Genomic DNA, 15856 nt, shown 5'->3' with positions numbered 1-15856 from the left:
CAGCAGACCTCCACCCCTACATTTGCATCTCCTGAATGCTGTTTTAAAAAAAAATAATTATAAAGCAGATCCTTTCTCATAAAGGGGTAAGGTACTCTCCACTCTGGTAAGAACGGCAGGTTTTAGGGCAGACACACCCCGCTAGGTCTACAGCTCAAGAAAGGTTGACTTGGATAAATGTATAAAAGTGATTTGTGTTGCAGATCTTGATAATATCGAATTTTATAAATGGAGTTTTGTCAGTTGGACATGAGGAATACATAACAGGCCCATTTTCCTGAGGGTACAGGGATGGCTCTCAGTAAATGGGACTGGGTGGAGCATGCAGCCATCTGCTCCCCCTAATGTCTGCAGTCACTACTCACAAGATTGAAGGTACAGCTTCCACAGTGCAAATCCGCTGCCACTCCCTTTCAGGTCTCGGTAACTGATACGTTGCAGTAGAAAACCATAGATCAATGCTTACTAACTCGGGGGAAGGGGGGGGGGTGTCCATTACATCAAGGGTCACAAAATATGTTTGTTGAGTAAGAAAAACATTTTCGATTCACAAAGAACATTTTGTACATTGCAACTTGCATCTTTGCAGTCACAAAGCTTGTGATTTTGCAGGTAGCAGACTTTGCTACCTCAACATGCTTACTACATCAGACCCTTGGTGTTGGACGTCCATTGCATAGGAATTAAGGAATGGTGAGGAACTATGAGACTCAATCTAGTACTAGTACCTGGTGAGCAGAGAACACAACAATGGATACTCAAATCTTAGCTTTTATGAGCCCTGTTGTCGGGGCACTAATCGGGGGAAAAATACCACAAAGATCCATCCACTTATCTGAGTGTGGCTGATCCAAGTCTGAGAAGGCTGAGTGCCTGTATTGTAAGGGTGAAGATATTCGTATGCTTCATTTTTGTCTAGGAGCCTGCACGTATGGTGGTAATGAGCTTTTATCTGAAAGAAGCAGACAAGACCTCCCAACAGAGAGGGGGTTGGTTTTGCCAAACAGGAAATTCCAGAACAGCCTCCTACAAGCAGCTATCCTGGATCTTACTGACTCCACCTGGAGAAGGTCGAATATTCTTGGCCTGGGGCGGAGGAAAAGAGTGTAGTGTTGAGGGTCTCAGACTACAAAGTACTTCACATTCACATCAGCAATGCACTGCATATTGCTGGATGCACAGGAGAGGTGCGTTAGCAGTTACATGCTGAGGACCGCAACGTACCTGATCACCAGCCGTGCCTTAAAAATTATCAATGCTTTCACCATACAACTGCTACTCCACGGATTCAGAAAAACAAGTTTGCTCTGGATGCAACAGGAGTGTGTAACTCCGACAAGCAAATGGTGTAACTTCTTTAGATGCTTCTTGGGCCTGCTGGAATACATGTCCGTTGAAGTGAAAATGTAGGATTGTGCTACTAGGCTGCGGAAATAAGTTCATATACCATGTCTTTTGAAGATTCAAGGCTGAACGTGCTGTGAGGTACTCCATTCACAATGCTCTTTTTGGGAAGGTGTAGGCTTACTCAACTGAAGCACGACTCCTCCATGAGAAGGGAAAAGTAGGAAAGTTTATCATCACAGTATGAACACTGATTCAAGTTGTAAGGTGTCCCTGATCCACCCTTCGTTTCAATGAGATGGATGGAGAGGGGAAAACCTACTGGTTTGGCAGAAGATGACTGCTAGAGGCAATTTAATATATATATGAATGAATAACCACCACCACTTGTGCTCCTCTCTTGAGCAAGCTATAGCATACTGTGGTGAGAATACCAGGTTATAGTGCAGGCGCTCCACTAGGCCAAAGCAGAATAAAGGCTGGATTGGATAATTGTGTAAAAGGTAATTGGTCTTCCAGATTTTGTTAATATCACTGGGTATAATTGGAGTCTTGTCAGATAGCCCATTTTCTTATATTTAATTTGTGATTTGCGGTCAGGAAATTGCTTATGTCTTAATGGTATCTTCATGTTGATAAATAATTATGCCTTTCACTGTTTGTAAAGATAAAAAACATAGACCACAGATAAACTGGTCAACAGGCAGGACCTAACAATGGCGAGGCATGAGACTTAAACCTGAGTTGCAGTCAGTTCGTTAGCTCCTCCTTTTGATATGTTATTGATGCTTGCCACAGTAATCTTGAAAATTATCAGTAATGTGGTTTAGTACCAAATGATACTAATAATCTTGAAACGAATGGTGCCATAATTTCAATGTCAAATGTTGTTCTTTAATTTAAAAGGAACAATTAAAAATTGAGGGGCATATTCTCCAGGACATATCGTCGAGTTAGCGCCACTTTATTGCAGCCAAAGTCGCGATACATTTATCGCCCCATTCAGAAACTGGTGCTAACAGCTCATATCACCAGTTTACCCGTGATAGCAGCCGCAAAAAACATCGCCACAGATGACCCCGGCAACTATCGCTAATGAGATGCAGGGTAGGCATGCCCGTGCAAAAAGCCACGAAAACACCACACCGCAACATTCACAATGACCAGCTAGATTGGTTGGTGATAAGATCCCAAAACAGGTGATAAGGCGCATTAGCAGCAGGAAATTAAAACCTGCTCTGAGCTGGTGTAAAGTCGGACGACAACCTGCACCCCTAAAGGGAGCCCAGCTCAGAACCACCCCTAAAGATCAACAGATACCATGGAGCTACTGATCATGCAGCTTGGAGCCCCAACAGGGCCACAACACCCACCGCAACCACCAGTGCATCCGGGGCCACTAACTCTGTGAAGCTCAAGTCAGGGACCCTGTCTGATAGGATATTGGATGGCCTCTGGGTCGATGGCCTTGGGGGTCATACACGCCATGTGTCTGTGGTCCTTTGCTGTCCGCTGCCCCTGGCCTCAAATGCGGTCCAACAGGGCTCACACATCAAATAGAGTCCTTACCGGCCTGGACGTCGCATCACAGCAGGGGGCACACGTCACCACCACCAGGACCACCTCAAAACGACAACTGCCAGAGTCGAAACAGTCGTACTGGCAGACTAACAGCGTTGCTCACACCTGTCGTGGAGGCCATCATCTGTCTGATACCCTGCTCAGCTCTTCAGGTGCCACTAACTCAGTGCACTACAACTCATGGTCCATGTCTGATTATGTTGTGTGCTGTGGAGAGCTCAGGCAGCAGTGTCACCTTAGGCTGTGTGGGAGACCTGGGACGATGATGCAGGTGTAACACACCCCACTGCAGCTGCATCAGGATATTCCAGAAGGGACACAATCCTAGACCATTTATTCACATGAGCACGCTCAGCTCTAGTGCCCCAACCTCAATGCACTGCTACTCACGGACACTTCTGTTTGCATATTGAATGACCTCTGTACTTGCTATGGCTACCACCATGATGCTTCGCTGTAGTTCCTGTAATGCTGGTGTTTTCTGATTCCGTTTTAATAGTGATCACTGTTCAAGTTGTTGCCAGCACCAACCTCTCCGTGAGGGCTGGCTCACACCCCACACACATCCAGCACAGGCGTCACTGTACATGTGACCCTGCCAATAAAGGTGCCGGGTGCACGTAGCCAGTTCCACAAACTATCTGCGTGTGTTTGTGTGGTCATGATGTATGCATGAGGGCCCCAGGCCCTACAACATTACATTGTGCTGTGTACTGCGGACGCAACCATGTCACTGCAGGCAGCGGGTAAGACCTTGGGCATGTAGCTTTGTCGTCACCCACTCAATACGTGAGAGGAGTGGACTGGGCCGCTGTGCGCAGGTCCAGCGTGGGTGTGTGAATGTTAATTCCTGGGCTCTGGGCGTGGTTCAGTACAGGATATGTGCGAATGCATGTGTCTCTGTCGCAGTGTGTGTTTCCTTTGTGAGGTGTAGGTGGTCCCTGAGGTGGACCCTGATGGGACTTAGACACCCACGTATGTGATCTAGTTTGGCTTCCATGAGGTCAGACCCCACCCGCACCTGTTCGGCCACCTCCTTTTGGCAATCTGACACCTGGCATTGGCATGCGATGCGTGCCTCTGTGAAGTGTTGAGAGCCAGCCGTGGTGGCGGGTGCTTCCTGCTGTGTGGTCTGTGCAGGTGCTGGGGTCTCCTCTATGTAGCTTGGCTGCCCTGCTCCTGGAGGTGGGTTGCCTAAGATGTCCATGAGCTGTTGTAGGGGATCGGTGTCGAAGGTGTGGTGATCCTCTCCAGCATCACTGGTGAGTTGTGTGGTCTGCTCTGCTGGAGGTGTTGTTTGTCCCTCTGCAATGTGAATGGGAGATGCATTTTGACATTCTGTTGACATGTTTGTTTGTGCATTGTTCTAGTTTACAGGCAGACAATATACATTGTGACCGTTGGATGTGCTGAAAATTTGATGCGGGACAGTGGACATTTGGACTACATGACGGATGTGAGGTTGTACACGTACATTTCCATCTCACAGTTTCCTGCTATGTTAGTTGTTATTGGCCTGTTTCTACGCATGAGCGGACCCAGTTGTGTCCTCTGTTCTGCGGTGTAGGTGTTGCTCTTTGTACCACATTGTCATCAATGTGGATGTGCTGTTATTGCTATGTGTGTGTGCAGCATTGTGGGAAGGTCGCCCCTTCAGCTGTGATTTTGCTGCCCTTATCCCTCTGAGGTGGTGTGCCTTTGACTTTTGTGCTTTTGCGGTGCTGAGATGTTGGCAACTTGGGTCATTAGTGCTCTTGGACGGTTATTGTACTCTTGTGCATTGTTTGTCTGCAGATGTGTTGTTGACGTCAGGGCTTGTTTGTGGATGTGTCAGAGTGTGACCTGCTCCTTTCCGGATGTGGTCCACACTCTGCCACCTCGGTGTCGTTGTGTGCACAATGTCAGGATGATTGTAGTGCAGCCATGCTGATCGTCATGTAGTGTCATTGCATTGTCAGTGTGGTTCACAAATACGCATCTGTGCAGGGTTTCGCACGTGTTGGTTGTGGGATTGTTGACGTGTGGGATGTGACCCCTTTGAGCACACGGTGGACGGGGGCCTACTTTGTGTTTGTGTGCGTGCTACAGTGTGCCACGGGGATCAGGGACATGATCCAGGGTCATTGTGGGTGTGCAGTGTACTACACATCGTTATGCATGTGTGCCATTGTGCCCATTTCCCCCCAGTCCCTGGTCATTACTTAACCTGTTGATGGTGTCCGGACTCCCAACTCCTTGCGCCGTCTCCACACTGATGACTGTGGCCTCCATTTCCTCCAGCTCCTCCTGTGGCGCAGGACTCCCACCTCCTGTCGCCGTTGCTGCCTTCCAGTTGGCAAGGGGTTTGTGCTTTGTTTGGCTTTTCACATCATGGCAGCGCATCTTGGCCTCCTCGACACTCCGACTGCAATCACGATGGAATGCCATTTTTCCGTCTGTGTTGCCAATGACACGGTGGAAGTGACAGACAGTTGTTGTTACTGTTCTGTCACCTCCGTGACGACGATCCGGTTTTCCTGCGGACTGAACCCCATCTTACTCTTCCTCTTCTCCTTGGCCTTCCCCGACCCCGAGGTTCCTTGCTGGTGGTCTGTGGGACTTGTGGGGTTTGCGTTGCCCTGGGAACTCGGTTCGGGTGCATCCATGGGGCTACGCAGTTTATTTATTTTGGGCATTTTTTTGGTTCTGCTTTTATAGTGCATTTTCCCACATGACGCGTGGGAATTGCAGGCCTGTCGCTGGTTAGCGCTGATTTTTGTATCTTGATTGACCTCATCGCAACTTTTTTCACGTTTCGCATTTTTGCGGCGTGTTGATTTTAACATGGTCATTTGACGTGTTATCGTGGGAATATCGCATGGTGCCGCTATGTTGAGAATACTGCGTTAACACAGCGTTGTTTTCCCGCGATAAACTGCGATATGCAATAAGCTAATTTTGCAATGTTTATCACACGTTCTTGAGAATATGCCCCTGAATTGCATGGTACAATGTGAATTGATGTATAATATCCATGGAACTTTAGTGAAATCAGAGTGACTTAGCTGAAGCCAGACCTAGGTCTCACACTACAGGGCACTTATCTGAGTGCTGTCTGGTAGACAAAATGTATGCAGGCCACTAGCCATCTGGCAGTGAGCTTCAAGCAGCAGAGACATTTTAAGTATTTTATTCCTGTCAGTGTCATAGCTGAGAGCACTGTTAACATCCACCTTGTGGCATGTTCACTCACCTTTGACACTGATGATTTGAACAACACTGGCAAAGAAACTGTAAAAACGTGGACACTACCTTCCGTGCGAAGCTGTTCCCAAAGTAAGAGCTTGTCGGCGTGAAACTTGTATAACAGTTCCTCTGAGCATAATGCCTGAACCTTACCCACTCTATTGACTGGCCTTATGGCTACCAGCTAGGACATGTTTCAAGTTAAGAACTTGAAAACAAGACATGCTTTAATTTAAAGTACATTGTTGAGTTCACCCAGTGGCGCAAGTCTTCCGACAAGTGTGGGAATATTCAAATAGCAGTGAATTTATAAAAATTTACCAGTACAGGAGAACTACATTTAACGGTAAAAAACAAAAAGTGCCATGTGCTCTAGAGCCCTCATCAGGCCAGGCTTTGTTTCTCAGCCTTGAATATGTTAGCATTAAACCTGGAGATGGAAAACCAGAGGTTGTTTATGCCCGTTCAAGATTGTGAGTAGTAATTTACTGAGTTTTTGATTTGAAATAACCTCCACACAATGTGTGAAGGTCATCTCAAAATAGCACCAACACAAATCTGAGGCTTTATCAGGGCTGTGTCCTGTCCACACTCTTGCAAGGATCAGAATGCTTGCAGATGACGAAAAGCAGTATCACCAAACTGTCAGCCTTCCACACCAGTAACCTGAGAGAAGGTTTGTACATTTTCTGGCCGCTAACCTTCTTCAACCGAAAACTGCTCACTAGATTTATTTATTTATTATTTATTTATTTAAAATATTTATAGAGCGCGGCTGTCACCTGGCAGGTATCCTGGCGCTGGTAGCTACTCCGGGGGTTTATTGCCGGGGGGGGGGAAATGACTGTGGCTGGCCGGTCTAAAGGGGTGGAGGAAAGAGCCATGTTTTGATTCGTTTCCTAAAGGGGAGGAGATGGGGGATTTGGCGGATATCGACAGGCAGACTGTTCCACAGCTTGGCTGCAGCTTGGCTGCAGCTACTCTGAACAATCTTCCCCCCGCCCTAGATGCAGGGAAAAAAGCAGGACACGATCATTATGAGGAAAAAGATGGAGGACACTCCATCAAAAGATAACAGGACTCCATCACAAGAAGGCAAACAAAAGAGGCTGGCCAAAGAACACCTGAAGTGTGTAACCAAAATGAGGACCCTTGACATCAGCTGGGGCACAGTACAGAAACGTGCCCAAGACAGACAGAAGTGGAGGTCCTCTGTTCCTGCCCTAAATGCCAGTCTGCATAACGGGCAGTAAGTAAGTTTGGAATGTAAATCAATGTGTGTGAAGCAAATGTTGTTATAATTGTGACTTTATGATAAAAGTTGAAGAATTGCAGCATGTGGCATAGTATCTACAATTTAGGGAAATTAGATTTTGAGACAGAGGGCTCTATTTAGAGTTTTGTGGGCAGGGTACTCCATCACACACAAGATAGAGTGTCCTGCCTGCCAAATTTTCAGTCAGCCCGCCTCATTTAGAGACAGGCTGTTGAGTTTCTGTTGATGGAGCATCTGTTGGCTTTCTCCATAAACCCGACAGAGTAGGAGTTGCCAGAGGAAGACTATTATACCGCCTTGCTCTTTAGGGTGGACAAAGCGATGTAATTTTGAAAAACAAAAAATGCCAAAAGTTTGGTGGACAGTCATCAAAACCGATGGCGGTCTCCCACCAGACATTTTGTACCTTAAAGGGAACTGCCTTGACAGTTGCTTCTTTTAATGTACAGATATGACTGCTGGGCTGGTAGGCATCTCTAAATTGTTGTTGAACCACCAAGGTGGGGTGAAGGCATCAAGAGGGGCTTAAAATTATCCTGGAGCCTGGCCACGGTTGCAAGCCAACACGTGTATGGCTGCGGCATACTGCGGGGCGTCACAAGCGACAGGAGCCCAGCATCGCTGAGAGAGGGAATGAAATCCTTATGCAGCCGTCGTGGTGGAGTGAGGACCCGAGAAGCACAGCCAAAGTATGCGGCGGGGACAGCATACATGACGAAACAATGAAGAAGCCTGCAGGCAAAATCTGTGGGCCGGGCTCCCACGTTTGGGGGGTGAGGGAGCTAATTGGTACTGGTGGAGGACACAGAAGAGTTCCATTAACCTCTTGTGGACTGATGTCCATAAGATAGTGGCTAAGATAGTGGCTTGAGTTCAGATAGTAGAGGGGGGTCCTGAAAGACAATACTGCTGCAATCAATACCCTGCAAATTGAATTCTGTCAATTCAAGGACACAACTGTACGTCTAGATGCCAGGACACGAGATGCAGAGGGGAGGTCACACCGCAACAGTTGTTTACCTGGCGGGATTCCAGAAAAGTGTAGAAGGCAGAAATGTAGAATGCTTAATTGAAAACGTCCTAAACACTGTGAAACTAAGTGACCTCTCTGCTGAGTTCTTAGTGGAAAGGGCACACAGGATACTGGGGGCCCCTCTGAAACCTGGGATGAAATACCAATCTATCATAGCTCGTATTCCTAAATTCCTGTAATACTCACTTTAATATTACTGTCCCCTCTGCCTCTGGGTTCTCTCTTTTTAGACTAGATAGGCCACTTTAAAGTGGAGGGGTCTTGCCTTAATTTAACCCAGCTGCCTTACCGCCATCTGTGAGCCTGCAGCCTCTCCAGATCGCCAAGTCTTCTATGTAGGTCTTGCCCCTAGCGTTGCAGTGCGCAGCACTGCTCGCGCATCGAGAGACTTCTTGTAGGGGGTTTCAAAACTAACCTAGGAATCGCACACGCTCCTGCATGTGCTTTTTCTTTTGTGCCACGCTATTGGCCTTTGCGTGCGTCTTTTTATCAAAGACAGCACGCAATTGGCCAAAGGCGGGCGCATTGCTCCGCCCATGGCCTATTGGTGTCGGTTACCCGCAGGCCCGACATCTGTTTGCAATTATTGTGCACAGAGGCGTGCGCGATAATTGAAGACAGATCGCTCGGTGTGGCACGTGTGTGCGCACCACTCGCGTGCTTAGCTGTGATTTTCCAGCTAATGCTGACATGCTCTCCCGTCTTCTACCATAGCGCCCTGCTTTGTGTGGAAGTCGCTTACGTTGCAACCAAAAGGGGCATTTATATTTATCTAATTGGAATGGTTTTTTTTTTATTAAGTAGCTATTGCAGCACAAAGCAACAGTAGAGATAAATAAAAACACAGTAAATTACCAAGAGGCTGCTCCTGTTTTCTCTACGCTCCCCCTTGATTGAGGCTTTCTTGCTCCCTCCCCCGCACCTAGGCTTTGCCTTCCAGCCTCACCTAAAAACCAGCTCCCCTGTTGCCGTAAGTGTAAAGAGCGGTTGAAAAACAAATGTAATGCAGTCGTGGATCTTCGCCCGTGTAAAACTTGCAAACGGGCAGCTGTTAGGAAATTGCTACACGGTAGAACATGGAATGGTTGCGATATTAAAGTTAAATGAAGGGATACTTTGTTTAATCCTTATTGCACATAGCCTCGTTGGTATAGCACGCACTGGCATCCACATGAATGTTCCCCTGTGCTGTGTTGTACTTCTGGGGATATGCCAAAGTGATGCGTCACCAGGTATGCGAGTTGTGTGCTGTGCACGATATGCCTCCATGTTTGCATGCTGAGCAGTGCGTGCGTGCGGGTGGCATACTACGTTCTGGACCAAGACATACTGATGTGCTGCATCATGTTTGGTAGTTGTTGCATACCTTCCATGCTGAGGTGCTTTGTGGATGTGCAGCACACACTGCTGATGGTGCACAGCTGCACATGCCGATGTATGTTGAGCCATGGTTCAGACGCCCACTGCATCTTGTTGTCTCAAAACAATGTCAATGTTGTAGCCATGGTCAGTGTCGCCTCCTGCACCGTCTCAAGTTGCTTGACTTTCTCTTTTAATACACTAGTGTCTATTTATCTCACACCTGCAGGTTCTTGCCTTCACCCTTTGTGAAAGTTTGTTTTTCCCTCTCTTGCCCTCGGTAAATATTTGTTGCGGAAAAAAAGCGCCGGTGGCAGCCACCGGCGCAAATTAAGCACTGGTTCCGTTCGCATATCGTTAGCAGTTATACAGATGAGGCCGACTCTGCCAGTTCCTGCACAAGTGCCCTCCTTTGGCGCTCCTTCGATCGTTGCCTCTGCTTTCTCGCCCTGTCATGCCCAGTGACGCCTCGCCAGCTGTGGCCTGTGGTTGCTGCGCGAGCTGAGATCCCCGACAGGCAGTGGTGAGAATTTTCCAGCACTCCCGTGGTTTATTTTTGTTATACAGTTATTTACATGCAGCTGCTTGGATGCACCGAGAATAAGCGCTTGGTGCAGGCAGCTCGAGCTGAAGTATTTATTCTGTTAGAGGTACATGTACCTAGTGAGAGCCCCATTTCACCAACGGCAGGTTAAAATGTGTGAAAAGCTTCACTTTGTTGTGACTGGGGGTCCGGCCACTTAGCACTGTGTTGTCGGCACACCGTGTTTCCAGTTGTAGAGCTTTATTTGATATCTACGGGAGATGTAGTTTCAAACTTGTTTTATATGCCGCTGCTATTCGCTTTCCCATTTGCTCGCTCGCTCGCTCCTTCCCTTCCCATACAGTCTCCACCCTGCATTCTGTGCCAAGGCCAGTCAAAGGCAAACATTGCTGTACATGGACACTGCATGTGTTTTAAGCCACTATTAACAAGCATTTGCAATGCAATAGGTCTTGCATTTACGCAAGTTTGTGCTATTGACGTTGCAAATAACAATGCCTTTTATATTTGTTTTCGTTTTAAAAACATAAATAAAAGGCATTGTCATTTACAATGCATATAGCTTTAACTTGTGTAACTGCGAGACCTATTGCATTGCAAATGCTTGTTTAAAGGTGAGATTATAATTCAGTACAAGTTTAAAGGCCTGCTTGTATACCGTCCACCAGGCCCAAGAAACAGCTTTTTGAATAGCCTGTGTTCATTATTAGAAAACAGCTTATGTGAGGAGGATATTACTGTTCTAGCTGATTTTAATTTTCACCTAGAATCACATTCAGATACAAATACTGATGTCCTTTTAGAGATTATCACCTCATTTGGACTTAGCCAACTTATTATGCAACCTATGCATCAAGCAGTACACACCCTGGATGGCCTTTATAGCAGCAATCAACACATCGGGCTGCAAACTGTACTTCCCCTGAGCTGGTCTGACCATCATGTTATTGTATTTGGCCTAAATATCCCTTGCAAATGTCATTTCCCTTTTTATTCAGGGGATCATTTTAGCGTTAGGACTTGGGATAAAGTCTGCAAAAATACTCTAACTCAACTCCTCCAACAATTCCCGCCTACTCTACAGCCTGAAGTAGAAGTGGCTGTGCCCGACTATACTGAAAGGCTCGACTCCACCTTTCTTAAGATAGCCCCTCCCAAATTCTCACAAAGCAATAGAAAGGAACCCTCTGCCGCTTGGTTCTCTGAGGCTCTTAGACTCCAGACACTAGCCTGCAGAAGGCAGGAAAGATGCTGGGGAAGAAGCTATGATCAACAAGAAAAGTATTACTTTAAAAAAGCTTTAGCTAAATATATGAATCTCCGAATAAAAAGAAAAAAGTAACTATTACACCCAATTGATGGACTGCTCCAAACTCTACTAAGGAACTTTTTGAGGTGGTTTCTAAACTCACCTCCGCTCCCAGTAATAATTCAGATATTCACAATCAATTGTTCTGTGACACTTTAGCTTCCAAGACAAAGTGGATCAGATTTTTCGTAATTTTGACAACCCTAACATGCTAGATGTTCACAACCAAACTTCCAAGACAGCTCTGTCCTATGCTCCTCTTGTAGAATATCCTCCCCTGAGCTAGTTACTGCCATACTCAAGAGTGGAATCCAGTTCCCCACATGATCCCTGCCCTCCTGGGATACTCAAGCTTGCCACCAGAAGTGATTGCCATTGCCACTAATCTCTCATCCATTTTTAACTCTATGTTTCATCCGGAGTCTTCCCATTGGCATGGTAAAAAAAGCCTCCATTATTCTCTTAATAAAGAAACCCAGTTTGAATCCTACAGACCCCAACAAATACAGTCTCATATCCCGCATTCACTGCCAAAGTTGTTGAAAAATACTGAACACATATCTTTCTCAATTCATGCAAGAGAACCAGCTCCTGGACCCAACTCAGTTTGGGTTCAGGCCAGGGCATAGCACAGAAACAGCCCTCATCAAAGCCACTGAGGAAATAAGAGCCACCATGGACAAGGGTGGCACTGCAGTCCTTGTCCTCCTTGACCTATCCGCAGCCTTTGATACATTGACCATAAAATCTTGATCAACCGTTTGGCTGAACTAGGTTAAAAGGCAAGGTCTTCTAACCTCCTTTCTCTCAAATAGGAATCAATCAGTGGGTCTTGGGTAGCTTTGAGTCCTCTCCTTTTACCTTACCTTGTGGGGTCCCTCAGGGATCATCACTTAGTTCTACACTTTTTAATATATATGTGTCTGATTTGGCTTCTCTGATCAAAAGATATAACTTCGCACTTACCTCCTACGCGGACGACACTCAGTTGGTAGTGTCTGCCTTCAATTATGATCCTACAGTGCCCATGTGCTTCCAGGACTGTATGGGTACTCAGTTCCTGGATGAACAGGCACTGTTTAAAGCTCAACTCAGGGAAAACCAAGGCGGTAGCATTTGGCAATCTATCCCACATCTGGTCCCCTGCTTGGTAGCCAAAGGAGAATGGCTCCTTTCCCACCCCTGTATTAAAAGCATAGAAAATCGGTTTCTATATTGACAATAAGTTAAACTGTAGTGCGCAGGTTTTGGCAGTAGTATCATCTGCCTCATTCACTCTCAGGAGGATTAAACATTTTTTACCATACATCCCCATCAATTCTTTAATAAAGGTGGGCATGGCGCTAGTTTTATCAAAGCTAGACTATTGCAATGGCCCCTACTAGAATCTTCAGGAAAAACACATCAACAGGCTCCAAACATTACAAAATGCTGCTGCCAGATTAGTGCTAGGACTGGACAAATTTCATGCGATATCTCCGCTAATTCGGAAGCTTCTCTAGCTTCTGATGCGAAGTCGTGTAAAATTTAAAGCTGTGTGTGTTGCTCATCAAGCTCTACACAATACGGGTCCTGAATTTCTAGGACACATCTTTCAGTGGTACATTCCCAACAGACCACTTTGCTATTTGGGATCAAATAAGCTCACAATTCCCAGAGTTAGGAAGTCAAACTGGGGTGGACGAAGCTTTGTGTTACTGGTACTATAAAACTCTGGAACAGTCTCCCGCCTCATATCAGGGCCATTCCCTCCCAGCTTCATATTAGGCTTTCATTTAAAACATGGCTTTTTAACAACTAGGATTTTGTTCGGTAATTAGACTGAGCTGGCTTTAAGCTCCTGTTCAGCTAGTGCCAAGACACCCGTGGGTATTTTTGCCCTGCTTAAATCGCAGTAACATAATGCAACATATCTCTTGCAGCCATGCTCCAGCCAGGTCCCCCTCCCCCTCCCAGGCTCTCCAAAGCTGGAGTCTTGTTGCACATTTATGTAAGTCTATGAAAAGCCAGGATTCAGCCTTATACCTCAACTATTTGAAACGCTACTAGTGTGTCACTTAATATCCCTCTCGACGGACAGTACTTGAATTCGCTCGGACTCTAACAAAATCATTCTTCTGTAACAAGAAACCCAACCAACGAAGGACCAACTGGCCTTCCTGGTTTCACAAGAACAGGATAATCAGAACACTGACTTCCAGTATTGTCCTATTCCGCCACAGGCATTCAAATGGTATATCCTTACCCAACAAAGACCGGAACAAGCACAACCAAAATCAATGAGGAAACGAGAATCCCTCTATACAAATGCAATAATTCATAAGAGTCTTCTTTTGAAACTTCAACTGTCCTGAAGATGGTCTGACCGATTCACGCCCTAACAGACCGAAACGTCGACTGCATTATCCATTTCCACAGCATATATGCACAGCTGATTGTTCTCTAAACATGAGATAGATCTTTGTTCACTTTATTGGATTGGATATTTGTTGTGTCATGAATTGTGGATAATATTTGGTTGTTTTTCTCCCTTCATGCCACATTGCACATTTATTTGTTTTCTGTACTCCTTTTTATCAATTGTTTCTATATAAAAAGTCAGTGATTTTTTCACTTGAAAAGATACCCCGTGTGTGTTGCATATCTTTGACTAAATGCAATTGAATAACGTATGGTTGAGCATCAGTCTTGAGCTCATACAAAAAGTATTTTGCTTTGCACAAAGAAATTGAAACTTTCCTAAAACAAAATCCCTTGTTGGCACACTACTATTTCAACTTAATATCCCCAGCAGACACAAACTGGGGCTGTATTACATAAAGTGCCCCGGCGGCGCAACTGGCGTTTGTGCCTGCTTTGCGCTCCCCGTGGCACTTTAGTATTACAGAAGGGTCCACAGACGCTTGTGCGGCCCCTTCTGTAATACCAATAGTGCTGGCACACAGCGCTATCTGCAGGGGGCGTTCCCTCATTTGCATGGGGGTGCACCAAGCAAATGATGGAATTCCTTTGTCTGTGTGCCCGCGCCGTATTACAGACACTGGCGCAGAGGCAAAGAAGCCCTCAGGAGGCGCACTGAGAGTGCGCTATCTAAAATGTGGTGCACTGTCAGTGCGCCCCCTGATGGCAGCCCTCTGACTGCACCCACCTGCAAGGGGATCTCTAATCAATTCCCTTAAAAAAAGCAGGCGGGTTGCCACCTGCACTGTGAAAACGCGGAGCGGCTGTAAAGCAGCTGCTTCGTTTTCCACAGGAGTGCACCACCGCATGAGTTCGTGGCTGCCCTGGGGGCAGTACATTCATGTTAATACAGCGCATTTTCACTGTTTGCACCCGGCGCTCCTTTTTAAAGTTAGTGAATAAGCCTTACCTGCAATAACAGATTAAAACTGTCATTTATCAGAGTTTGTAAACCTGTGCCTTATCATTTTTCTTTCTCTCTTTTTGTTCCTTTTGCACTATCGGACATTTATCAGACATCACAGTTTTCCTTCCTTTATTTCTTCGCTACATCACCATTCCTTTCGATGACAGTTCAGGCTTGACAACCAAAATGTTGTAGGTTGCATGTTTAACTCGTTCCGTGCTCATGACGGAACCACGCCGTCATGAGCCACGGTTGCCGTGTGCTCATGACGGAATGGTTCCGTCATGCTGCGGCCGTTTGCGGCCGCGCCGCCCACGCGGCGCTAATTCCCCGCCTGTGCGGGCGATTAGCGCCGTGGGCGGAGTCATGACGGAACCACTCCGTCATGAGCACAGCCCAACCGTGGCTCATGACGGAGTGGCTCCGTCATGAGCACCGCGCCACCGCGCTGCCCCCAAACCCCCCCCAGCGCTGCGGCGGAATTTCCGCCGCAGCGAAGGGGTTAATGTAAATGGAACTTTCTATTGCTAACCATCGTTTTGATGTAGCCTGACCATGTTGAACTTGTAATAACTTGATTGGTGCTGTTACTTTATAAGTCCGTCTACATCCTCGGTGTCTATTATAAAGGGCACTAAACAGATTTTTAAAAAAAATAGTAAGTTGTTTGCCATAGAGGTTGGCTCAGATAATCAGGGGCTGCTAATTGGAATGTCTCTAATTCGACCCTCGGCAAGGGCAACGCTGCCTAACATCCTTTCGAAGTCAGTAGACGGAGTACCATGAAGTTGGGTCACAGACTACACTGTTATTTCATG

Source organism: Triturus cristatus, chromosome 2_2 (genome assembly GCF_964204655.1).
Source record: "Triturus cristatus chromosome 2_2, aTriCri1.1, whole genome shotgun sequence".
NCBI lineage: Eukaryota > Metazoa > Chordata > Amphibia > Caudata > Salamandridae > Triturus > Triturus cristatus.
This window is presented reverse-complemented; position numbering follows the sequence as displayed.